Source organism: Episyrphus balteatus, chromosome 1 (genome assembly GCF_945859705.1).
Source record: "Episyrphus balteatus chromosome 1, idEpiBalt1.1, whole genome shotgun sequence".
In the NCBI taxonomy this organism is placed as follows: domain Eukaryota; kingdom Metazoa; phylum Arthropoda; class Insecta; order Diptera; family Syrphidae; genus Episyrphus; species Episyrphus balteatus.
The window spans coordinates 29685039-29712279 of record NC_079134.1 but is presented as its reverse complement, the minus strand read 5'-3'; the positions used below and the strand labels follow the sequence as shown (position 1 = coordinate 29712279).

The following is a 27241-nucleotide window of genomic DNA, read 5'->3' as shown; positions in this document are numbered from 1 at the left end:
TTCTTAAAACGACATTTTTGATATTTTGTTCGATGTTTCAATTTTCATTATTTATAAAAAAGAAAGAAATTGAAACATGAAATATTTGGAAAAACGCAAAGTATGTATTTATACAAAACAAAGAATGAATTATGATTTTTAAATACAAATTTCGATATTCAAAACTGAATTTGTAAATTCTGTATTGTGACTATGTGTCCTTACCAAAAAAGGAATTTTTTTCTATGAATTTTGTTATAATAAGATTTGGGAGTTCACAATATACCCTTTTTTTCTTGGATGTTAATGTTTAATAAAACAAAATCAAAAATTAAAAAAAGGTTTATTTCAAAATTCGATGAAAACAATAATTATATTTTGATCCAATTTATTCACTATCCATTATGTTTAAAGTTACTTAAAAAAAAATAAAATGTTATGGTTTTATAAAGGAAATTCTTTAAAATTCTCATTTTTATCGTGATTTTGTGAGTGTGATAAAAAAGTTTAAACTACATATTTAATATTATACACACAAAATTATAATTTAAAATTTTTGTAAAATAGGGGAGAGTGGGGCAGTTTTGAACACTTTTTGCTTTCACTACTGCTTGAACGAAATATGTTCGTTTTCTTGATCTGTAAAGTTTACTAATATTGAACAGTAACATTGAACTTCGATTTCAAAGAACATTTGGTTAGTTAAACAAATTATTTATATTGAATTTTGATGTTTTAAAAATATAGGCTCTTATGTTCAAAAGTGCCCCATGTATGGGGCAGTTTTGAACATGGAAGGGGCACTTTTGAACAGCAGTATTAGTTTCGTTGTAATGAATAAATAATACTTATCTTTTTATTAGTTTTTTAATAAGAACATACAAAAACTCCAAATTGATTATTATATCATATTCAATTAACCAACAAATAATAAAAACTCAGAAAAAAATAAAATTAAAATTTAAACTATAGTTATCAGTTTATCACATTTATAAGCTCAAAAGAAAAACAAAAACCAAGAAAAATTCATTTAAAATATATCTTAGAAAAATGGTATTCATACCATTTATGCTTCTCAGAGTAAAATAGATTTATTTCAATATATATATAGACATTAAATCCAAATGTTAACAAAGCGGATGTTCTTCATGTACCAGGAGCATTAATTGGTGTAGGTAGCTTGACTTTAATTTCTATAACGCCTAAGAGGTATATAATCGAGTTCTCATCGAGAACAGTCTAGCAGAACTTGAAGAATTCAGGCATTTTTTTAAATCCTCAAGTATGGCGTACATATTCCCATTTTTTCTTTAATTTTGCTCACAAATGCTAGTTTCATTATTTTTTTTATAAGAACATTACGATTTATTAAATAAAACACATTCAAGTGTCCTTAAAATGTCTGATACAAACTACTCGCGCGGTTTTGAAAATGTTCAAAAGTACCCCACCATACTTGTTCAAAACTGCCCCAACTGTGTCAACGACATAAAATGTTGAATAAATATTTAACATTAATATATTCATTCAAAAATTCACCGTCAATTAGTTTAAAATTTACTAACCATTAAAAAAAATTATATTGCGTTTTGAAATCACGTACCAATTATTTTTTAAACTCTTACAACTAAAAAACTGAAATAATGCAAAACCACTATAAAAATCACCTTCCACCTATAAATCTGAAAGTCAGCCGAGATAACGATGGAAAGTCATTGACATTTATGGATATCGTGTTGACGGGTTCAAATATCGAAATACTTCTAAAAAAAATTGATATACTAAAATTTTATATGCAGTGTAACATTTAATAAAATTAATAGAAAATGCCATTTTTTTAAAACAATTTTTTGAAGCGTATGGTTTTTATTCAATAGAAAATAGAGCGTAGTTGTGGCATAAGAACATCAAATTTTGTTAAAATTCCTTAAAATTTTCTTGTATCAATTTTTTATATAGCTATAAATAAACTTTTGTTGTTAAAATAATTTTTTTTTAAATTTTTGAAAAAAAGTTAAAATTGTACAATTTTTTTTTTTGTATTTGACTCATTGCTAAATTTGCCATCGTACAAAAAATTATGCGTAAAATGTTTTTTTTTTTTAATTTTTTAAATAAATAAATTAATTTCTATAAGTCAAATCTTTTTTTGTTTTTTAACCAATTCTTAAGATTTAAAATCTACTGAAAACTGTTCCCCTGAAAAAATAATTCTTCAATATGATGTAGTTTTAAACCTTTCTTAAAACCGTTTCGTAAAAAGGAATAACATATCTTCACAAATGATATTAAATCAAATAGAAAAAAAAACAAATAGAAAAATATATGTGCAACAGTAATATATCGCAGATTAGAATCAACTTACCGCAATTTGGAACTAACTGGAAACATTTGAATATAAAATCCAAGATTAGATTAAAGTATTTAAGCTTTGAGCTTCTGAAAACTTAATACACAATTAAAAATAAAATCCTTAAAACATCAGAAAAATTATTTTTTGATTAAAAATTTCTGCTAGTTATCAGGCTAATGGGAAGTTGCATTTCACAAAGAATCATACACAAATGAAAAGTGCAATAAGTTGAATAAGTAGTTATGTAAGGAATTTTAAAAAGTTTTAAATCTTAAAAAAATAGTTGTACAATGTAGATCTTTGAATGCACTACAGACGGTCTTCCTTGATTTTTTTTTCAGAAAACAGATGTGTTCAGATCAAAGCCGATGATATGATTTATTTACCCATAGTAAAGAGTTCGGCTTACAATATATAGATTTCATTAAAATTATTTTAATAAAATATTGAAAACAACTTCTACCATAAATACTTGTGCAATATTCGGAGAAAAGTGTTTTTGCATTTATTTCATCTTTCTCAAATAAATATAATATTTAAAACTACTTTCAAAACAGAATACATTTTTTTATTTGAACGGAATAATTTTTTTTTACGAATTTAATGCTTCAATTTATAAATAACCACTCAATTCCATGATACTAAAATAATCTTCTTTGTTTTTAAAATTTTGGTGTATATCATTTATTCAAAAAACAGACATATAGAACATAGCTTCAATGTCTATAGAAAAAGTTTTTAAATGTTTAAGAATTATTTTTCTATGTTAATCAAAAGAGCTGATATGCGAACTTGAAATAAAAGAATTTATTATTTCTTAATAATTTTTACTTGCGATATAGGTACTATATATCAAGTTATGCATTCGTACAAAAAAAGTTGAGATAACATTTTTCCATGACATTACGATGATAGACAATGCCAAAAAAGTGGGTCCCGGAAGTCCGTCTGTCTGTCTGTCTGTCAGTCTGTCTGTCTGTCTGTATAAGGAACTTGAGCCTAAACGGATGGACCGATTGACTCCAAACTTGCTATGTAGCAGTTTTTGGAGGCTCTCCAGAGGGGTTTTTGGAATTAATTTTTTTGGACCAAAAATAACGGTACCTGTCATACAAAAATTTCGGAAAAGTTTAATTTCACAAAAACGGCTCCAACGATTTTGTTAAAAAAATTCAAGTGTTAGTTTTTTAACAAGGTCTATCTTTCGAAGAAAAAATTTTTTCATTATTAACGTTACCTGCCATAGGACCGCTTTTTTCAAATCGAATTTTCTGCAAAACTACTTATTGTATTTCAACGAAATTTTTATACAAAAGCATTTATATAATTTAAACATAGGCCAAAAATAAAATTTTGAAAAAAATAATTTTTGGATTTTTAAAAAAATTTTTTTTTGAAAAATCAATTTTTTGAAAACGGGACATTGAATTTTTTTGAAATTTTGTTTTTAGATGTTGATTAGTGATTTCTACAAAATGGCATACCAATTTTATTTTTAAACTTTTTTTTCAAAAAATTATTTATAAAAAATTAGTTTTTTTAAAAAACGGTTCTAACGATTTTGAAAATTTTTTTTCTAAAAATGCACCTTTATATATCAAATAAAACTGCATACTTGTTTTGTGGGGCGATTTGATTTCAGATATTGTTTTATTTTTTTGAAAAATTAATTTTATTTTTTTTTGTTTTTTATATACCAACATTTCCCAAGTTTCTATATAAAAAGTCTTAAAAATTTAATCAACTTGAACTCTAAGAGCAAGTTCGTGCGACACAGTCGTGCATTTTATTTTTTTTTTCAAATTGAATGATTTTGATGCATTTATTTTATTGAACCAGTTTTTGTGGTTTATCTTCATTTTTGAATAATTAACGTTAAAAACTATTCGTTTCTTAACAAATCTTCTATTCATTTTCATTAATAGAATGTGAATTGAATTTTAGTCATTAAATGTTCCAAATTGGACATAGAACTCAATTAACTAATTAAATCAGATGCACCGCAAATTATTTGCAAATTTTAAATCTCTCTTCACTTTTTCCTCGAAGGGTTTAGAGAAAATTTGAGGTTGCTTACACATTTAACACATGCAAACGAGTGCTACAAATATATCCTTTTTCTCTGAAATAGTGTTCTCAAGTGATCTGCCTTTGAAGAAATTTATGGCGATATGGCTTTATATTGTATTAGAAATAAAAAATTGAAGATACAATGGTGTCATTAAAAAAATAATAAGTTTTTACTTATTTTTTTTTTTTGTTAATTTTTAGGTATTTTGATTAACTTTATCAATGAGGAGCTAAAAGCGTTTTTAAAATTTAAGTGGAAATAACAAAATCAAACTTTGACTATTTTACTTTCGATATTTAAAAATTATAATCAAATATTTGAATATATTTGTGTAACAACAGTTTTAATAATATTAACTTTGAAAAAAAAGTAAACTAACTTTGTTGAGTCATTGAAAAATTAGAATAAAATAAGTTTTAGCAATTATCAATTTATAAGAGTTTTGAGTTTTTTTTTTAACATTTAACTGTATTATTTTAAGGCAAATATATTGAATTATTCAATTACTCTGAAATAAATTGCAAATTTACTTACTCTCCCCTTTAATTTAATTTTGTTGTTGCTTTTAATTTGGATTGAAATATTGTGTCCAGTTACTTGGCTATCCTGTAGACAAAAAATTCGCACTCGTTACGTTTCAAAATTCCCACAGTTTGGTGACAAACCAATAGATTACATGGTACTTTCTTTTGATTATAACACATCTTTGTCAGATCTCAAATTCCGATAAACTAACATAATTTCAAAGATCCCATCTAATATTGAAACTTTTTTATTCTATTGTGTTGGCACGATTTCTTAATAACTTTATTAAAACGTTGAAAGTTGTTTGAACTTTCATCGAAATTTTCTCACAATTAAATTGAACATTTTAAAATATTTAATTTAGGAAGCGTTTTTGTTGAAAAAAAACATGACATTCGTTGTTATTTAACAAAAGATCGTGCAATTTTATAGACAAAAATTACTTAAACATTACTTTAAACTTTAATAGTCCACAAAAAGTAAAGCTTATTTTTACCCGAAAACTCACATAAGAAGGAATAGTAACTAAAACATTATTTTTTAATATAAAATATTATTTTGAATTATAAAAGAAATAAAAAAAAAAAAACAATATTTATAGAATATTTTCTGGGTTTGTTTTAAAATTTTTATGGTTACTATGTTAAACAAAAGAGCTGGCATGCAAACTTGTTTTTTTCTTGTTCTTCATATTAAATGGTTTTGGTGCATTTACTTTCATTGAACCAGTTTTTTGTGATTATATTTTTTTCTTTTGAACTAATTTGTATCAAAAATTCGTCGCTATTAAAAAATCTAATATTTACTAATGGAGTTTTAATTGAACTACAGTCATTAAATGTTGCAATCGTAGAAAAAGAATTAAATTTTATTATTTAATTTATATTCAATACACTGGAAATATTTGTATACAAAAAAATAATTTTAATAATTTTTTTCCCTATTTCTTATTCTTTAAGAGCACGTGTGTGTAAAACGAAACACACATTAATCGAATATTTTTTTTTGGGAAGTTTAAATCAAGGACGAAGTAAAAAATTTAAAAAAGATAAAATTTCTCTTTTTCTTTTATTTTTTATTAAAGTAATAAAACCACTCCTGTTATGGATTTGCATATAACAGTTAAGAATTATTATACTTGAAATAAAATTTATTAATACTTTTATGATTTTAAGCACTTTTTCGGACTTTTGTTATCTAATAAGATAATAATAAAATCATTTGTTTCCAATTTTGCAATTCAATATTATTTTTAACCAACGGGTTATAATGTCTTGTGAGATCATTATATTTCAGTTAAAAAAAGTCATAAAGATAAGAAGCTTCGTCAGAAAAAATAATTATTAAAAAGTAACTTCAACAAATGCTTAAGCAAATTTTATTTGAGAAGTCATCATTAAAAGAATTTGATGAAATATTAATTTATTTTAAATTATAAATCAAACTTAAATCAAATTTTTAAGAAATTTTATTAAAAATTCAAATTTTTATAGAATAATGTAAACCAAAAGTACATATGATTATTTTATGATTATCACAATTCAATTTTTTTTTACCGCGAGAACCGAGATTGGCAAACAAAAATTTAAAAAAGAAAAATCGAAACTCTCTGTCGTTTTTAAATTGCCTTTTTGATTTCGTTTCATAAATAAATTTTTGTATATTAAACTATTGATTTCAACATTTTGTCACTAATCCAAGATACTATGAAATTACCAAGCCTTATACTTTTGTTATGTTAAAAAAAGTCTTTCTGCACTGTTCATTAATTCTGACTTACCAATTTCCTGAGATTTTCTAGTTCTCAATTTATTAAAAAAAAAAAAAATAAATAATAATGTTTTGTCATTTCCCCAATTCCAAGACCTATATTTTTGTTATTGGAAAATTTTTACTAAAAAAAATTGAATTTAAACACACTTGTCTGTTGTCATAACTATTTAGTATTTACTATTATGAACCTGTTTTTAAAAAATAAAATATTAAAAATAACAAATCATCTTCTGATACAGTCTTTACGCTGCTGCGCTGTAGGCCTACCTCCTCACTTATCATCACAAGTTTACATTGACTTGTAAAGGTCTATAAATTACAAGATATACATCTTGCTCATTTGTAAATCATATTTATTCCATTTGATGAATTCATTAAAAAAAAAGAAAAATTATTTTCTATTCAAATTTAAATTTCAATCAAAACAAAAGATTTGTAAAAAAAAAATGGTTTACAATAGAAAAAAAAACCACAAATCAATCTATCGTCATTTCTTATGAAATATTCAATGTATTATCATTTTTATTAACATTTACCAATTTTTTTTTCCATAAAGTGTTATCAAACCCTTAATTGCATAATGTACAAATATAAACCAACTATGATTGACTAAATGTATTTTTTTTTTGCAAAATGTAAACCAAGAGTCCCGCCAATTTATTAATTTATTTATAGAAACAAAAAAAAAAAAAATGTTTAAATATTAAAATTTATTTTCTTCTTTCCGCTTTGCTCATGTCTTTTTCTATGAAATTCGATTACATTAATATTAGTGTGATGCTGACGAAAAAGGTATAACATAATCAATGGTGTCTTCATTAGTCATCATTAGAGACGCTATAGGCCAAAAGGTGTCAATGGAACTTCCGTTCGATCAAAATTTTGTTTTCTTGAAGATGCATCTTAATAAATTTACTTTAAACTTTATTTGAATGTAAATGTAAGCCTTGTGTTGAATTTTGAATTTGTGTGAGTTTAAAAAAAAAGTTTTAAAAAATAAACAAAAAAATCGAAAAAAATTTACAAACTGGTTTCTTTTTGACAAATTTTTATTTTTTCGATTGTCTCTGTTCACATTTAGAAATTGCAAGGTAAATGTAAAGCCGGTGAATCAGCGGTAGTCCTTAAGTTGAATTATTGTTTTCTTAGGCATAATTAAATATTACTTGTTATACTTGTTGTAAACAAAATAATTAAATTCAAAAAAGCCAATACAATAATTTTTTAATTTATTTAAATGTCTCAAATGATTTACAAATTTTTTTAATAAATTAATTTTAATCTATTTCGATTTCAAATAAAAAAAAAAACAAGAAATTTTTGTATGAAGTTCAATGACTCAATCAAATAAAAATAAAATCATACATATTTCATTCAAGTTACCATTTTGACTTTAGGAGACTGCGTGGTACGGTACATTTTTTATTTCAGTCTTGACGTCAAAGGTTAATTTAGAGCATTAACACCTTCTACTCCTACGGTAATAGAGAGTGAAATTATTTTATATATTATCCAAATATAGGAATTAATAACTCCTCGTTTTTGTGAATAAAGAAAAAAAAAAAACACTAATGTATGGACAATTGTTTGTTGTTAGAGAGAGTACCTTTTTTTTCTAAATGAAAAAATAGTTTAACTGTGCTGTACGGGAAACAATTTTAAATTTGCACTTATGAGAGAAGGAAACAAATTTAAAACAAAATTCATTTTAAAAAAAGGTTGGAATTCACGATTTTTTTTTATTTAAATAAGACCAAATTTTGTTTTCAGAACACTATACATAGGTATTTCAAAAAACTGTTTCTAGAAAATTATGCCTGACCAAAATATTGTGACTCAAAATTCTGTATTTTAAGAAAATTCTGGTCGAAAAATATACTGGTTCTAAAATTGTAAGCTTCTTAATAATTATTTTCTCTGAAGAGAAAATTCTGATAGTTTTAATTCGCTTAGAATGAGGAAAAAGCAACCATAAAAAACAAAAAATCAATGAAAACCACATTCATTTAACTCTATTATTCGAAATGATTTTGCGTTGAAGATGAACATTTTAAATTCAACGTGGAAAAATGGTTAATTTTTGGTGGTTTCGCATCTTAAAGCAACATAATTCAAAGTACTTCTTCTTTGAAACAAAGGCGTTTCGACTTCAATTTATTTTTCCCCTTAGTGTACCTGCTTAGTCTTTTTCTGATTTCATACCACAATAATTTGTTCAATCAATTTCAATCCTTTCTTGCTCCAAAATTTGTTTAAAACAACGATTTTAGTTGAAAGCACAAATATCAATAAAACAAACAAAAGAGTTGATGCAAAAACTCGAATATAAGATGTGTATTGAATTTGACTGAATATTGGTGGCAAAATAATGAATTGATAAAACCATTCAGAAACTAAATTTAAGCCCCCCGCCAACGATCTAAATATCAAAACTTCCTTAAAGTTCCGTAAAAAATTTTAATTGAAAAATAATTATGTAGGTATCAACATTTTATATATAGATATGAGTTTTTCAAAATTCTTAGTTTTGTTTTTTAAATGACAGAATTGGATTTTCATGAGTTTTTATGGAATCTGAGTGGAAGTTATTTTTATATGAAAAACCTTTTTTTTTTTTGTGAAATTTCGACTTTTAACACTTTATAATTTGAACCTAAATAAAATATCCTGCAAAAGTTCAGGCCAAAAAACTTTTTATATTACCTTTTTTGTGGAATTTTTGTGAATAAACTTCTTTGCCAAAAAAAAAACTTACACCATATATTTTAAACTAAGAAGTAATAATGCCAAAATTGTCACTCAACGACTGCACCTAGTTAAACATAAGGTAATATAAATTTGAATCTGATTGTGAAACTCCATTTAAGCGGTTTTGTCAAAATTTCAATTTTTGTTTGGCAGTTGTTTAAGATTGCAAGATTTACTCTCAAAGAGAAATATTAACTTTGCTTAAGATAAAATTACTTATGTTTTTTTTTAATAATGATTGTAATTTGTGGAAGCTTGAACAAATAGTCAACCTAGTACAATGAGAAAGTTCAATCTTCAAGTTACAAAAAATCAATAAACTGTTCAAAGTCATGAAAATCTTTTTTTATTATTAAGAAACAAAGTACTCAGCAGTTTCTCAGAAATAAATTATGTACTTACTTTCAAAAACATGCTGCAACCCACTAGCAACAAAAGTAAGAGCAGTAGCTACTGTTCAATGGATTAAACAAAAATCAAAATTTTATTCCAATTTACTATTTTTTTTTTTAACTCATGTCTCTTATTAAAATTATCTTTTAAGTTAAATTTTCCAATATTTGAATTGGTTTTCAGAAAAAGAATTAATTTCAAAAATCCTGCACGAACTATAAAAAATGTCAAAAATAAAGTACGTACATATAAAAAAATATGTTTAAATTGTTCCAATTTCATGCTCACCACATATATGGTATATTAAAAAATGTTTTCCTTTTCTAGTTCACACCATTTTAGACTTTTTTGAATGCTCATTTTAGACGTTAGTAAAGTAACAAACATAGCCTACAATCAAATAAAACACGAAACTAAGACAGTGTGTCATCGCCAATTAGATACTGCTCATGTATGTAGTTATTTTCAAAGAAGACAATGTTCATGGAAATATGCTCCATATGAAATGTAAAATTCCTTTACCCCTATACTTTCAAGTCAGAATAAAGAGAGCAAGATTAAGCTAAGATATGTTTCTTTAGGAACTTGTCCCTTCCTAAGCACATCTTTGGTTTACATAAAAAATAAACATAAAAAAAAAAAACAATCGTAAGGTAATTAAAAGTAATAATAAAAAAAAAACAATTTGTTTTTCCAACTTACCTAAAACAATTTCCCTTTCAACGCGCTTTTCTCTATTACTAAATCACACCTCTCCTGCATCCCACTAATTAAGCAAAAGTATTTGTATAAGATATATAGAAGACTGTTGTTTATTTTATTGTTAATTCAATGCACGCCACTTCTCTCTGACTGTCTGACTTTGGTTAGTTAGTTAATTTGGTTGGTTGGTTTGTTTGTTTGTCTTTTACATATACAAACTGCCATAGTGTGACACTTTTATTTTTTAATTAAACGTCACGTACCAATTGAACTACTTTCAAATATTTCTATACAGACCGTATAGCAAGTGAAGTTAAGGTATGTTGAAATTTAAATACAAAAAAATAAAATCAGTGTTAAGGTGAAGGAAAAATAAAATGACAATAAGAAGAAGAAGAAAAAAAAAAACTATTACTATTACGAAAGGTTTTTGCTTTTTGTATTCGCTTTGCTACCAATTTTATTTTTCGACATCGAGAAAGTACTTCCTGATATTTTTTATTTCGCAATAGTTTTCGAACGCGTGTACATTTTTTGGTTTTATAAGTGTTTTATATACCATATTTGACCGCAATGAATAAAATAAAAAAAAAAATACTTTTCTTTTTATTTTTTTGTCATGGTTTGATTTCTTGTTTATTTATTTCACGCTTTTGTGACAAACTTGGCATTGTGACATAGTTTTTTTTTTGTAGTGATTTAATCAAGATAGAGAAGGGAATGCAAAGTCATTACTTGAGGATTAAAGTCAAATTATTTAAGATTTTCATAAAATTGAGGACACATTTTTATTGTTATGTGAATTGCATAATATTTGCATTTTTTTGCGAATTTAAAATCACAATCTATTGGGAATTATTATGAAAGGTGGGCACTTAGATGGGATTATTTGCGAATTCGGTAATAGGAATAGTTTATTTGAAGGTGTTGACAGTTTGGATATCATTGTTTTTAAAAGCTTTTATGGAATTAATTTTGTTTTAGCTTCGAAACTTCGTCAAATTCAGTAAAGAACTTATTTTCGAGTTTGCAAATCAGCTCTTTTGTTTGTTATACTCACAAACATGTTTTTCATTTAAATTTTTTTTTAAACTTACTTTTGTGCCAAAATTGGTAAAAATCAATTAAAATATTTGACATCGTTTTAGAAAAAGTGTAAGTTGATTATATTTATTGTCCGTATTGCTTCACTTAGGATGAATAATTATTTATTTTTCTATGAATTTTTATAGATTCATGTATTTATATTATAATAAAAGCCTTTTTAATAAAGCTGCGTAGGCTGAACAAGATTTTTGACGTACTTTGGGATTTAAAAAATTCTTCATAATGAAGTCCACGGAATTGTCGAAATTAAAAAAAAAAGAGTGTGTGTACACATGTACACGCGACTGAAGTTATACTTCTCATTCAGTATATGTGCCCATGATTATGAAAGTGGACCAAGTCACTTTTTGCATTGTTTAAAGAAAAACTTACATAATAATTTTCTTATAACGATTTAATTATATTTCTTTTATGAAATCACTAGAGTAGCAATAAAGAAGTTTATTTACTGCAATTTCGCTTTCAAATAAACTTTACCCCTTAAATAATAATTTTTTTTAGGCTAGATTTGATGGCATTTTTAGGAGTGACTTAGTCCACTTTTAGAATTAAGGGCACATATGTAAATGAATTTCATTTGATATTTTTAATTTCTATTATGAAGTAATTAATCCACACTTAGTTTTTTACATTTTTATCAAGTGAACAATAAATTAATTCTTTCATCCTCCTTCCTTGCGTCCATGTAGTTTTCAATTTATTCTGTGAAATTTACTCATGTTGTGCGGTTCAGAACGTACGGTATATGGTTAACGAAAGTAAATGAATTGCGCATATCGTCGCTATTCTTTCTCAACCTCGTATCTGCAAAATTTTGATTTTTTGTTTTTTTCGGATTTGGCATCGTTTCTTTCCGTCTCATAAGTGTAACAAACCCACATCTAAATATCTATCTCAAGTTATCCAGAAATGACCATGCAAGTTCCTTTCATCTTACTTCCTTTGTACTTGTTTGCTGCAAGATCCTCGTAACTCGAAGTTACGAGGTTTTCAACAATACCTCGTTACTTAAACTCGAAGATACGAGGTTGTTGCACTTCATATATTGCAAGAGCGACCAATGATATTATTGTTGTTTTGTTTTCAAATGCAGATTATAGGGTCAATGTGGGTAAATGTAAACAGGGGTAAATGAGAACATGGCTCATAACAAGCTTCAGTTAAGTCTCTTTGACGCATACATAAGTACAAATCGCGGACGCATGCATCTTTTAACTTATACGTCAAACTCAATGTTGTCAAGGGAGAATTCATTCGACGAGCGTATTTTCCGTGAAAGATAATTTTTTAAAGTGCCAAACAAGTCGTTAGTCTTTCAGAAATATTAAATATTTTTGCAGATTCAATTAAGTCAGTATAATTTGCAAATACTTTTTAGTTTTGAATTTTGATGTAGATTCTATGTGAAACAAACAAATTTTAAAATACAGGACATTTATGTCGATTTGCATGTGTTTACATTTACCCCAGAATATTTTTCATAATGGGTAAATGTAAACAACGTATTCTGGGGGTAAATATAAACATATATTTTTGCTGAAAATATTTGTTTTAATAAAAATAAAGTATTTTTAGTCATATACTATTTCTAAAGTGCCATGGAGCCACATTTTAAAGTAGCCAAATCCATCATTTTCAGTGGATGATGTTGCAAAATCGGTCATGACGTAAAAACAAAAAAAAATATGACGTTCAGAGCTGCTCAGGATGCATATTGGGTGGCTATATAAAGAATCAAAGGAAGAAAACAAAAACTTTTATTGGAATTTGAAAAAGTTTCTGTCAAATACCTTCTTGAACGTTTTTCAAGTCGTTATCCATATGATAAAGAGGAAATTCTAAATTTTAAATCAGTGTTCACATTTACCCCGAATTTGTAAAAAAACACAAACATGGTGGGGTATTTGTAAACATGCCATATTTGACAGTAATTTCAACAATTTGGGAAATATTTGTTTATATTTATAAAGAAGAATTGCCATCATTTCATATTTGCATTTGAAGATACCAGTGAAGTTGTTCCGTGAAAACATATTAAAATCTAAAGTCAAAAGAAAAAACAGACATGAAATTGTTTACATTTACCCACATTGACCCTAATGAAGACGAAACTTTTCTTGAAATTCTTATGGGTAACCTTCAAATTTACCGTAATTAGAGTGGTTTGTACAAGTTTGGTTGATTTTCGTTACTGGTGTAGTCATCAAAATCGCGGTGATAAAAGTGTTTTGTGAAAATAATGTAATTTTCTTTATCGTATTTCCAAAGGTATAATATTATGGGCTATTTTTACTTTTTAATATTAAAATTTTATACTGAAAAAATGCGTAGATAGTGATATTTTTAAGTCGAAAAGGTGGAGCAGGGGTGCAGAGTTGGTGGATTTGGCAATGGGTAATGGTGATGATAACGAATCTCTACATCGAAAAAAACACACCTGGGCCCTATTGCACCAACTACTTTGCATTTTGCATCTTTGCACTTTAATTTTGCAACTTCTGTTGCACCAAACTCCAATTTACGGAGAGGAAACTAGTTTTTGAAAAGTAGAACAAAAATTCCTTCTTTGCAAATTTTGTTGCACCAACCTCAAATTTGCAAAGCACAAAGTACTTTTCTGAAAAGCGCAAAGTTTTGCCAATTTGCAAAGAATTCTTTGATTTCGTTGCACCAAACAAAAAAACTTTGCACTTTCCATTTCAAACCCTGCAAAGTTTTGGAATAATATGCAAAGACAAAATTTCATTTCCGGATGGCAATTTCTCGTGTAAAGTTCATTTTAAATTATCATTTAATATACATATATGATAATTTACGACTTTTTGAAGAAGTTACATAAGTGATGTAAAATTAAGAATAAATTTTGAAATTAGGAATAATTAACTATTGGGAATATTTAACTATGGTTAGTATGTGAAAACAAGTTGAAGTGACATTGTTAGAATTTGTTGTGTTCTTTTTACAAATCATTTAGGAATGTTGAATGTTGTTAGATAATGTTAAACGAGCAATTTTTTTTTTGTCAATTCCATTATTATAACCGAAAATCATGTTTTTATTCAAAATTTGAATTTTATTTTTCCGCTGATTAATAAAATAAATAAAAATGTTTGAATTGTCTTGAAAACCAAACGTCTATTTAATAGATCAACACACTAAAATCATACCATGGAAGTGAGTTGGAAATATTTACGAATCGTGACTATTTGACACTTCAATTAGAATTTAAGAACTTAGTAAACTTTGGTAAAATAAAGAAGGCCCCTCTGCCCTCTGCTTTATGACTCTAGGAGTGCAAACCACCTTATTCAAAATTTGCATCATTCAACGAATGATTGCAATTTAAAGTTAAAATAATGATGTTATATTGATATTAAAAATTCTATTATTTTCTTCTTTAAACAAAGTGCAGCAAAGCAATAGTTTAAGAAGTAACTACCACCAAAAAAAATACAGTGGGTAAAAAAGTATTGGCAATTTTACTTTTTTTTTAGATTTTATGCCATTGTAACGGGTTTTTTTCCAAAATGTATTTTTATCTAAACAACAGAACAAAACCACACATTTTTGTTTTCTTCGATTAAAAGGTTAGAAGGGAATAAAAAAAAAAACTGTAAAATATACCTCAAAAAAGTATTGGCAAAACTCATTGATCTTTGAATAAGAGCCCTTATTAAAGTACCGTAGGCTATTTCATACAAAAAAAAGTTAATTAAAGTGCTTCGACCTATAAACGAATCAATGTTCAACTTTGACACATCCAAAAATATAACGGATTCTCAAAACTCTCAGAATTTATTTAAATATTTTTTGGCAAAATCCAAACGTTTTTTTCGGTTCACTTCCGAAATGAATGGCATTTTTCTAGCAGCCCTTCCGTAATATTTGTATTTGTGCTAAAGATTACAAAGAGTTTGCATACTAAAATGTTAACCTATGGTGTTTTAGAACTCCACTGCCATTTTTGGGGCACTATTTTGAATTTTTTGGTTGCAGTTCTCTCAAAAATTGACGTTTTTAACTATCAAAAAAACGATATCATCCAGTTTCTTTTCAAAATTTCGGTTGATCCGATGTTTTCGTGTTTTGTTATGATACTTCGAACCGGGAATAAACTGATATTTAACTTTCCACCGATTTCTTTGTACGATAAATCATCTTGGTGCATAGTTATAGGTTTGTTTTAACACATCTACTCAACTCTTTAGACTTCGCGAAATTTCCATTTTTTTTTTATTTTCCAAGGCTGAAAAACTTTAATTAACTTTTTTTTTGTATGAAATAGCCTACGGTACTTTAATAAGGGCTCTTATTCAAAGATCAATGAGTTTTGCCAATACTTTTTTGAGGTATATTTTACAGTTTTTTTTTTATTCCCTTCTAACCTTTTAATCGAAGAAAACAAAAATACAAGGTGTGGTTTTGTTCTATTGTTTAGATAAAAATACATTTTGGAAAAAAACCCGTTACAATGGCATAAAATCTAAAAAAAAGTAAAATTGCCAATACTTTTTTTACCCACTGTATATCGTTGTTTAAGTAAAAAACGAAGATTTTAACCTTTTTTAACAACGAAAAGAAGTTGAATAATCTCATTCCTTTTATATTTCACTAATGGCATAAAATATGTTTTATATAGTTTTGTCATCTTCAGTGCATTCGTTAAAAACTACAAACGTTCTTGGTTCTTTAATGATTAGTTTTAATACAGCAACCTCGTATCTAAAATTTTCGGTAAATCGATTGCACTGGAACTCTTTATGCTGTAACCTCGCATCTGAAAATGCTTCTCTCACCTGGAGAGCGTAATTTAATACAAGATTGAAACACGTGAAAACTATGCGTGTTGTAATTTCAAATGAAATGACATTTAAACATTTGGCTTGAAAAAATTATAGTACGAAATAATAAGTTTTTTCTTCCTACTGAAAACCTATTGAAAGAGAGATACGAGGTTGAGAAAGAAAGACGACGATATGATAATTTTATGAGAATTGTGTGTGCTTCAGCACTAGTAGTAGCAATATGGAACTGGCAGGGTTGCTACAAAGCTCAAAAGTTAGCTGAGCTCGGTTCACAGACCAGCTAATATTTTGAGCTAGCTGAGCTGAGCTGATGGTTGAGCTGAGCTGTTGGGTAAGCTGAGCTGTCGGTGAGCTGAGCTGTTGGGTGAGCTAAGATAAAGTGAGCTGAGCTGTGATGGGTAAGGGGATACATTGATTTTTATTTGGAAAGTATAATGAAATATGAAGATATTTTAAACTTTTATAAAACACCATAGCTTAAGATGTTTGGTTCTAGTTATTAATGGAATTATTTTAACACATGGATATTTTTATAAATAAAACAGATAATTTTTCGTGATCTTTTTTCTTGGTTTTTTAATAGTAAATGTATTTCTATTTTTTTAGTAAAATATTTCTTTTTTTATCATAAAAAAAAATTCCTGTACAATCCGGTTTTTCGACTTTTTTCAAAATTTCGTTTGAAAGTTGGGGTACATTTTTTTTTCCGAAAAATCCCCGAATCTTTGAACGCTCCTGGAAGCTAAACCGCTTGAGAGCAATTTTTGGGAGTGATGCCAAATGATAGCTTGTGTCATGGGCCTACGCTTTGCACATTATCAGATTTTTAAAAAATCGCCTTCCATGTTAAACCACCACATCATGCCTTTTTTTTCAGAATCGTGCCTATTTTTTTTTTACTTTTAAGTTCTCCCGGTTTGAGAACGCGTGGACCTACAGGGATGGGAGTTGTACCCAAATGTAGGTTAGAGTCCCCGCTACCTTTTGGCATCAAAAATTTTATTTTCATTTTCGTCAAAATTCCGCGATATAGGCGTTGGAAGTTGGGGGCGCGAAAAAACTTCTGGGAGCTCAACGCTTATATTCTCAGCTACCCAATAGTGGTATAATCCGGTTTTTCGATTTTTTTTCAAAATTCCGAGAAAATCGTGTTTGAAAGTAAGGGTAACATTTTTTTTCGAAAAATCCCAGAATCTTTGAACGCTACTGGAAGCTAAACCGTTTGAGAGCAATTTTTGGGAGTGATGCCAAATGATAGCTTGTGTCATGGGCCTACGCTTTGCACATTGTCAGATTTTTAAAATATCGCCTTCCATGTTAAACCGCCACATCATGCTTATTTTATCTGAATCGTGCCTAATTTTTTTTTACTTTTAAGTTCTCTCGGTTTGAGAACGCGTGGACCTACAGGGATGGGAGTTGTACCCAAATGTAGGTTAGAGTCCCCGCTACCTTTTGGCACCAAAAATTTTATTTTCATTTTCTTCAAAATTCCGCGAAATAGGCGTTGGAAGTTGGGGGCGCGAAAAAACTTCTGGGAGCTGAACGCTTTGATCTAGAGACAGGGAAGTGAAAGCTTATATTCTCAGCTACCCAATAGTGGTATGATCTGGTTTTTCGATTTTTTTCAAAAACCCGAGAAAATCGCCTTTGAAAGTTGGGGTAAATTTTTTTTTCGAAAAATCCCCGAATCTTTGAACGCTCCTAGAAGCTAAACCGCTTGAGAGCAATTTTTGGGAGTGATGCCAAATGATAGCTTGTGTCATGGGCCTACGCTTTGCAGATTGTCAGATTTTTAAAAATCGCCTTCCATGTTAAACCGCCACATCATGCCTATTTTTTCAGAATCGTGCCTATTTTTTTTTTTTACTTTTAAGCTCTCCCGGTTTGAGAACGCGTGGACCTATAGGGATGGGAGTTGTACCCAAATGTAGGTTAGAGTCCCCGCTACCTTTTGGCATCAAAAAATTTTTTTTCATTTTCTTCAAAACTCCGCGATATAGGCGTTCGAACGCTTTGATCTAGAAACAGGGGAGTGGTGCCATATGAAAGCTTATATTCTCAGCTACCCGATAGTGGTATAATCCGGTTTTTCGATTTTTTTTCAAAAACCCGAGAAAATCGCCTTTGAAAGTTGGGGTAAAATTTTTTTTCGAAGAATCCCCGAATCTTTGAACGCTCCTAGAAGCTAAACCGCTTGAGAGCAATTTTTGGAAGTGATGCCAAATGATAGCTTGTGTCATATGCCTACGCTTTGCACATTGTCAGATTTTTTAAAAAATCGCCTTCCATGTTAAACCGCCACATCATGCCTATTTTTTCAGAATCGTGCCTATTTTTTTTTTACATTTAAGTTCTCCCGGTTTGAGAACGCGTGGACCTACAGGGATAAGAGTTGTACCCAAATGTAGGTTAGAGTCCCCGCTACCTTTTGGCATCAAACATTTTTTTTTTTTCATTTTCTTCAAAATTCCGAGATATAGGCGTTGGAAGTTGGGGGCGCTCACTTTCAGCTCAGCTCACTTTCAGCTCAGCTCAAATGAGCTGAGCTATGGTACCTAGCTCAAAAGTGAGCTAGCTCAAATTTGAGCTGAGCTGAAATGTGAGCTTTTTGCAGCCCTGGCAACTTGCCACATGGAAATTACCACATGCAACTTGTCACATGCAACTTGCCACATGCAGCCTGCCACATGCAACTTGCCACATGCAACTTGCCACACGCAACTTGCCACATACGACTTGCCACATGCAATTTGCCACATGCAACTTGCCACACGCAACTTGCCACATACGACTTGCCACATGCAACTTGCCACATGCAGCCTGCCACATGCAACTTGCCACATGCAACTTGCCACATACAACTTGTCACATGCAACTTGCCACATGAAACATGTAACTTGCAACGTGTTGTGTGTTTTATGTTTGCCGTACTGCGGCGTACTGCATTTTTAAATACTAAAGTACTGACTACTCTAAAGGTGAAACGACAGCCCTGCTACCCAGGGTGATCGCGTCATAATCCCTTTGACATTCTTGTCAAAAAGTAAATTTTCATACCCACCCTCCCATAAGAAGTATAACTTCAAAAATCTTTAAAAAAATAAATTGAATATACAATTTGTCTTATTTTTTACATGTAAGAAAATAAAATTCCTCCAACAAAAACAAAATGAGCTCATTCAAATAAACACATTCCTTGTCTCCATAATTCATCGGTAAATCGAGTGCATCATGCCATTGAACCCATTTAATTAATCAATCTCACAGTTTCCATCCCAAAAGATTCAACTTTTTTGCGCTGCAACAACACATATTTGTTTGTTTGTTTTTTTCATTTTTCTCCTAACATTTCTTCAAATAATATTTCTTTTTTCTGTTTTGACTCCCATCGTCAAAACAAAGCTAAACTACCAAAAAAAATATAAAATAAAACACACCAACCTAACACGCTCCAATGAAAACGAAATCAAAGATGCCTCACACGCTTAATCGTTGAAGAAGAATGAAAATCAGGCACTACAGCTGTTGTTGGTGCTGCAAAAAAGCGAAATCATATCCAACAACTACTTACACCAAAACAACAAAAAATAAAAAACAAAATGAGCAAAGCGAAAAGAAAAATTAGCAAAACATATCTTTATTGTTGTTGTCGTTGGATGTTGTTTTCTTCTTCTTTTCCTAACCACAGACAACACAAACTTGCTTACGTGAATCCAAAAGTAAGAGTGAAATACTCTTGGTAACATAAGCAAAAAAAAAAAAAGAGGCAGACGAACCAAAGACTCAAACCCAACACCATCTCATTATATGAATATTAACGACGACGACGTGAAAAAACAATCACAAAGTCGTAAAATATTTTATAATAATTATCAATCGAGTTTTGCATATAGCTATCGTCTTCTTGTGATCACAAGTTCAACATCGTCATCATTGACACAAAAAATGGTCATGCGCTAGAAACTTGGATACAAAATGCGATACGCTAAGGAATCTTTATAAAAATTAAATGGTTTTCTTTGTTTTAACTTCTTTTTTTTATTTTCTTTTATTTTGTTTTCGTTACAGTTTTGGTTTCAACGTGCCAATGGACTTTTGGTTGTTTATTATTTTTTTTTTTTTATTAATATAATTTCTCTTCCTATTACCTAAATTAGATGTTAAATATAAAGTTGGCGATAAGAAACAAATTTATAAAATAAATAATTAAATGTACGACTGCGTCTAATGGACTTGCTTTTATTAAAAAAATGTATTAAAAAATATAGTTATTTTGTTATTTGCGAAAGCTTGATTTGAGCCTTAACAATCTACTTATTGACTCATATCAAAAAAAAAAATTTGAAGCATAAGAGAATTGGAAATAAAGAAAAAATAGGTATTTATTATTTTATCGAATGCATTTCGAACCTTAAATTGAAAGTTCATCTTCAGCGTGAGTTTAATAAAACAAAATGAAACGAACAAAGCTGAAAATGACATTTAAGACAAAAACAACAAAATTATTTAGAAAAAAAAAGTTTTAAACTCATAATTTTAACAAAAACTGTGGTTCATAACTTACTGTAATTTTAATTATGTGCTTGGCTTTGTTAAAATTTATTAAATATTAAAGAATTTTCAAAAATTCAAACCTTCTTTGTTCCCTTAAGCTCTTGGTATGGTTCTTTTTAAGGATCTGGAGTTTAAAAGTTACTCTATAGATCCAATTTTTTTTGACACAAGTTCCCAGGACCATGGATTTCAATAACCCACACATAATGATAAATAAAAGAAGATACATTTAACAAACATGTTTGTTTAAATAATTTATCACATTATAATAATGTGATAATGTAAAGTTATCCGCAATATAATATTCCAAATATCAACTTTTAGGAAAAATTAATATCCACGCACCAAGATCATGAAAGCACGAAACGAAAACGCTTTGTCAAAATTCTATCCGCAGTTGGATTTAACTTATATTCTTGTTATGTACTCGTACTGCGGATAGGTACGGATAGCTTGCCAAAAAAAAAACGAACCATTGATTGTTATTAGTACCTGCCATAGAACAATGTTTTTGATTTCTGATTTCTCCTAAGTTACTTATACGATTTCTATGAATTTTTTTCTTAAAAAACCAAAGAGTAAAATTAAGAAAAAAATTCCTAAAAGTTAAAACGGGTCGATGAATTTTTTGGTAATTTTGTTTTTCTGTAGAATTGATAATTTTTCCAATTTAACGTTTGTAAATTTTTATATACATATGCATATAATAAAATACATTTAAAAAAAAATAGCTCCAACGATAAAAAAAATTGCACATTTAATACCAATGTACTTTGTTTTGACATTAAAACGACATTTTCGTAATTTTAAAAACAATGTTTTTTATTTTATTTTATATTTCTTATAAAATTAATAATGAAAGTAGGGGAGAGTGGGGCTAAATGTAACAGGGGTAAGAATTAACAGCTAAAAAAAGCGATGTTCCTTTCAATATTAAGAAACGCGTAAAGGAGAAAAATGCTCAATTTTTGCATATCTACCGGCACATTTTCTTCAGATGAAGATTAGACGACAGGGTGAGAAGTTACACTAGTGGTGCCCAAAAAATGCATGTTTGTAACTTTTTTTTTAAATTTTATTTTTGGTCTACCTCTTTACCCGAAAAAGATAGAGTGCTAAGTGTTTTTTTGTTATATGCAACTGTGTTTTGGCTCAAATTGCGTGTATATGTTATGTCTATATCAGTTTCGCTTTTTTTTTTAAATTGATTTTATGTGCCAAATTTCATGCTGGGGCTAGTTGTAACATTTTTCCGGGGCAAGTTGTACCATGTAAAAACCTACCTATACTGAAAAATTGTTTACCTAATATAATTAACAACCCTGAATATGAATGCTTGTAATTGAATTTGTATTTATTTTGAAATTGGAAACACATTTTTGAACCACCACTTGAATTCATAAAGCTTATAAAACAATTTATGAATTCGAATAACTTTTATTTAAGACTACTGTCAAATTTTCTCTGGAAATCTTGGATTTGCTCCACTTTTTACAAATTTGCACCAAAATTTCATGACTGAGGTTTGTTTTTATTGTTATTAATTAAAAATAAATAAATATAAACAAATAAAGGTATTTTTCTCTTATTTTTAGTTCTTGGTACAACCTACCCCGGTATGTGTTACACTTTGCCCCGTATGTGGGGTAAGTTGAAACAACACGATTTTTTTTTTGGAAGCTTTATTTTTCAACATTACCGTTATGTTTTGCTAAATTTGTATGATGGATCTTGGAGCTAAAACATGGGTCTTTAATTCAAAAAAGGTCTGGTTGGCCCACTTTCAAATTTGTAGGAGAACCATCGATTTTAGAAAAAAGTGTTACATTTGGCCCCACTCTCCCCTAAATATAAATTTTATTTTTAATTCACGTTTTCAATAGATTTTTTTATTATTATTATTTTTTTTTCAAACGAAAAATGTAAAATTAAGGTTTGTTTTACTCTCTCAAAGTTGAACATTACTTTAGGATTTTTGTCTTTAACTTAATTAACTCTAAGTTTACGTTTTCCACTTTCAATTTTTAACTCCAGAGCTGATCAAATTTTCATTTTCTCAATTTTCGGAAAAATAATAAGTTGGGCAAGCAAACTTGAGATTTTGAATGAAATTGTCATGTGCTTTGGTTTAGGCAATTTATTTGTTGGGTGATACATAGATTATAAAATTAATTAACAAAAAAAAAAAAAATATAAAATATTTGACTATCATTTCATTTTCGAAAGAAAAATATTATAGTGCATTTTCAATTTCGTTTATACCACTTATAATTGCATTTTAACCCTCTACTGCATACGAAGCCAAATATGGTTTTGTCTATTTGTATACACTTTTCTCTTCTCTGTCACAAAAAAAATGGTAAAGATTCAATACAATCCTCTTCTTTGTGTTTCTGAGAACCCATAGAGATAGTTTTTTCGTGTGTCCTACACAAAATAAAGGTGTATTTTATGATCACAGGTGAGTCGATCAGTCGTGTGCATTGAAATCGAAAGTGTAGAATATATTCATAAAAATTTATTTTTGATCGATTGTCTTATTATGTATGCTATGAACCAATTTTTATTGAAAAAAAATTATTGGCCTGGTCTTGGGAGGGCAAAAAGTACGGAAGCCATATTTGGCTTCGTATGCATTAAGGGGTTTTAAATCTATACAATTTGTAAAAATTTTTTGTTGAAAATTTTTGTTCCTTTACATTTTTATTTTGCTTGTAAGCTATGTTTTACTTCAGAAATGGAGCCCCTTCGCCCCATTTCCAGGGGCGCAACCACAAAAAATTAAGGGGGAGGGAGGCTCACCTATAATATTTTTCAATTATTTTATTACTTTTTAGTTTTTGTAAGATCTGGGAGTGAATGAAAATGTTGGAGCAAGACTTACTTTGACAGTGGAAAGAATGTGAACCAGAAAGAATACATATAACGGAAAAAACAAATTGCTTTTCTCGGTTCCATGGCTTAAAATGAGCCAAATTTGAATTAATTGTTAACCTTTTGTAATGCAATGTATTTATTTTACTTTATTTTGTTTTTAAATGATAAATATTTATCTCTTGATATTTTTTTAATTGTATTCTTTACATAATCTGAATAAATAAAATTAGTAAAATTTCTTACCCCTTAATGCGTACGAAGCCAAATTTGGCTTATAAACAAATTTTTTAAACAAATTAATTTAAACAATGTAAACCGTTTTGAAACAACCCAAAGAACCCATGTAAAGCATTTTTTAATTTTTTCGTCCGCTAATATTAATTCATACAGTAGAGGGTTAAATTAAGTTAATTTGTATTTTATTTCTTATTAAAAATCTGCTAATTATTGAAATTAAATTGGACCTTTACTAAACACAGCTTAATGTTAAAAATTTTTCAACTGCATATAATTATAATTCACGAAATGGACCTTAAATATTTCTCAAAGATATTTTTCGTACCGTTTCTAAAATATTGGCTATTCAAACTTAAATTTTCTCGGCAGGCGGCAGATAGCCATGTCTAAATGATTTTGTTTTATATTAAAATGTTATATTAATTTTATTAATTATAAATAAAATCAATTCTAATCTAAAAATTCTAAAACTTAAAATTTTCGCCTTCTTTACAATTTTTTGCGATTCCATTACTTCCCCTCAAAGTACCCTTATGTCAATTTAAAACAAAGAAAAATAAACTTGCAACCAAATAAGCTTAAAAAAAAAAAGATAGGACAGGTTTGTCTAATTTGGAAGATTCATTGTGTGGAACCTATTACCGTGTTGAGTTTCAATTAATATGGCAATACAACTGATGACTCTTGCTTCCAACCAACTTCATAAATGTTGTGTTGCTTGAAACATGTTTAGTTTGTATTTTTATTTTTATGATATATTGCATTCAATGTTAATAAATATTATTTTTGTGTCTTTAATTAATTTATTATAGTTATTTTGTTGTTACTTTTTTTGTTGTTGGTTTTTTTTTTTCAATTTGTGAACAAAATACAACTTTGTGATCAAAAAGGAGAGATAAAAGAGAATTTTAAAGAAAGTGGTTGTTGAAAGTGTTGTTTTAATGTTTTGAAGTTTTTTTTTTTTTTTTTTGTTACTTAAATGTCAAAGCCTGTTTCTTGAGAAGTTGTTTTCATTGTTAAAATATGATGCTTTATACATAGCACAGAGCAACAAGCAAGGTCAGTTGTTGGGTCGATGGCTTAAGAGATTTTTTTTTGTTTTTTAATTACAATTTGATTGAAATGCAAATTATGATTTGGTGTGTTATCTTGTTAGTCATTATATTGTTTGCATATTTGTTGGGGGTATTGTTTGATGATATCTTTCACAATACCATGACAAATTTGACAAGTTGGACAACAAAAATTAAGACTTATTAAAGTCTTTAGTGAAGGTAAATATGATTTATATTAAATTGTTTAAAGAGTTTAATGGAGCTTTTATATGGGTTTAGATTATATTTCTCAAACAAAAGTAGGATAATTTCATTTCAATACAAAAAAGTATGTTAACACTTCAAAAATTGACATAAGTTTAATCATTGTAATGAAGTTTGAAGCCTAAAAACCTAAGAACCAATTTTATTACATTTTAAGTGAATAAGTCACTGGAAATGAGAATTTAGGGTCTCCCATGAAACACAAAAATGTTTACTTTGGTAAAATTTTTAAATCTAAAAACCACCGTTAGCGTCTTTTTATTAGACTATCTTGGCTGCATCTAAAACCTAGTCCAATTCATTTTAAATTACCATTATAATATTAAACGGTCTTAATCTCTTATAAGGTTTTATTAAAAATAAAATATTAATTTATCAAACATTCAAATGTCATCCAAGTTCTATTTTTAAGGTCAAAATGTCGAAAGACCTTTTACCGTATGTTTATAAGTCTTAACGACTTATTTGTTACTAACTTAATTTTTCTTTGTTACTCAAAACAAAAGCTAACATGTAAATTACGAGGCCATTCAGAACTTAATTCTAATGTTAGTTCTTTGATCTTTTCTATAAGATCTTGGTTGGTGTTAAATACCTTTTTTTTTCATAGATGGAACATTATACACCCTGCCATCGGCCGCAGCCACTAATGAAGGTAATTTAATATCAAAGCGTATAATATGCATGCATGTTTCTCAGAACCATGTCACAGGTATTCTATTTGTTTCTGTGGCATGTATGTGCTTTAAGTGTCCACCACACTCTCGAAGGTTTTCAATTTCACTTTTAAATCACTTTGAAACAAGTTGAAGGTGCTTTTCGAGTTTAAAACGGAGAAGAAAAAAAATGACACAGAAATATAGAACGTTTTGGATACTTAAGCTGACCATTCGAGGTAATGATGGTGCATTACACTTTTTTGACCTACTTTTTTAAGAAGTATCAGTTTAAAAAGAGACAGATACATAAAAAAGACTAAAAGAGTTCTGTCAAAATTTTTCAAATTCTTCTTTTAGAAAAAAAACAGAAAAAGACTAATACAAGCTTAATTAGAAGTTGATTTTAGGCAGAAGCAGGTTATAATAAATCATTAACTTCCCATGTCGTTAATTTAGTTTGAACAAAAAAAAAAGTCTTGAGTGTTAAGACATATTTTCTTGGTCTATCAGAAAAAAAAGCTGCTGGCTATAAATCTTGTTTTTTCTTCACTTAACTAGTACTCATTAGTTGGTAGAAAATGTGTTAACAAGTAGTGTGATGCAACATCCATCACTTAATTAATAAACAGTTATGTGCAAACAAAATATTTCAAGATTGTTGATCTAAGTTTTTTTTTTGATCTGGAAATGGTTTATTTAACATTTTCAAAAAGGAAGCCACTGAGAAAAAACTTGGGTTTTTGACGTGACAACGTCTTATAAATCGATGTACCATGGCAGCTACCACAAAAAAGTGACGCCATTTTTTCCCGTTCCCTCTCGCACTTTCGCAGTGCGTCAAAAATTTCAATTAAAAATTAAAAATAAACTATTAGAGATACAAAAATCTTCTAAAACTTATTTGAAAGATAATAACCTAAAGTTAAATAAATTTGAAGGATTTTAAAAAATTCCATTTTTTAATAGGGTAAATAGGGGTAAAACAAAATTTCAAAAAATTGGCTATTATTATTATTTGAAAAACGTCATTCGAAAGATAATTATAAAAAAAGTAATTTTTTTTAAGTCTCTGCGTTTCGAAATATGAAGTTTTGAAAAACACCTACTTATTTTGGGGTATTTTTGGGTGAGTTTTT

At 28.3% G+C, this 27241-nt stretch overlaps 2 protein-coding genes across 6 annotated transcripts in view; one reads left to right on the top strand and one right to left on the bottom strand.

The window, feature by feature from the left end:
• LOC129905597 (mucin-2) overlaps positions 1 to 27241 on the top strand; it is a 255531-nt gene that overhangs the window by 1010 nt on the left and 227280 nt on the right. The gene's annotated exons all lie outside the window — the stretch shown is intronic.
• Positions 1 to 27241, bottom strand: part of LOC129905602 (uncharacterized) — a 494765-nt gene that overhangs the window by 267948 nt on the left and 199576 nt on the right. The window lies entirely within an intron of this gene.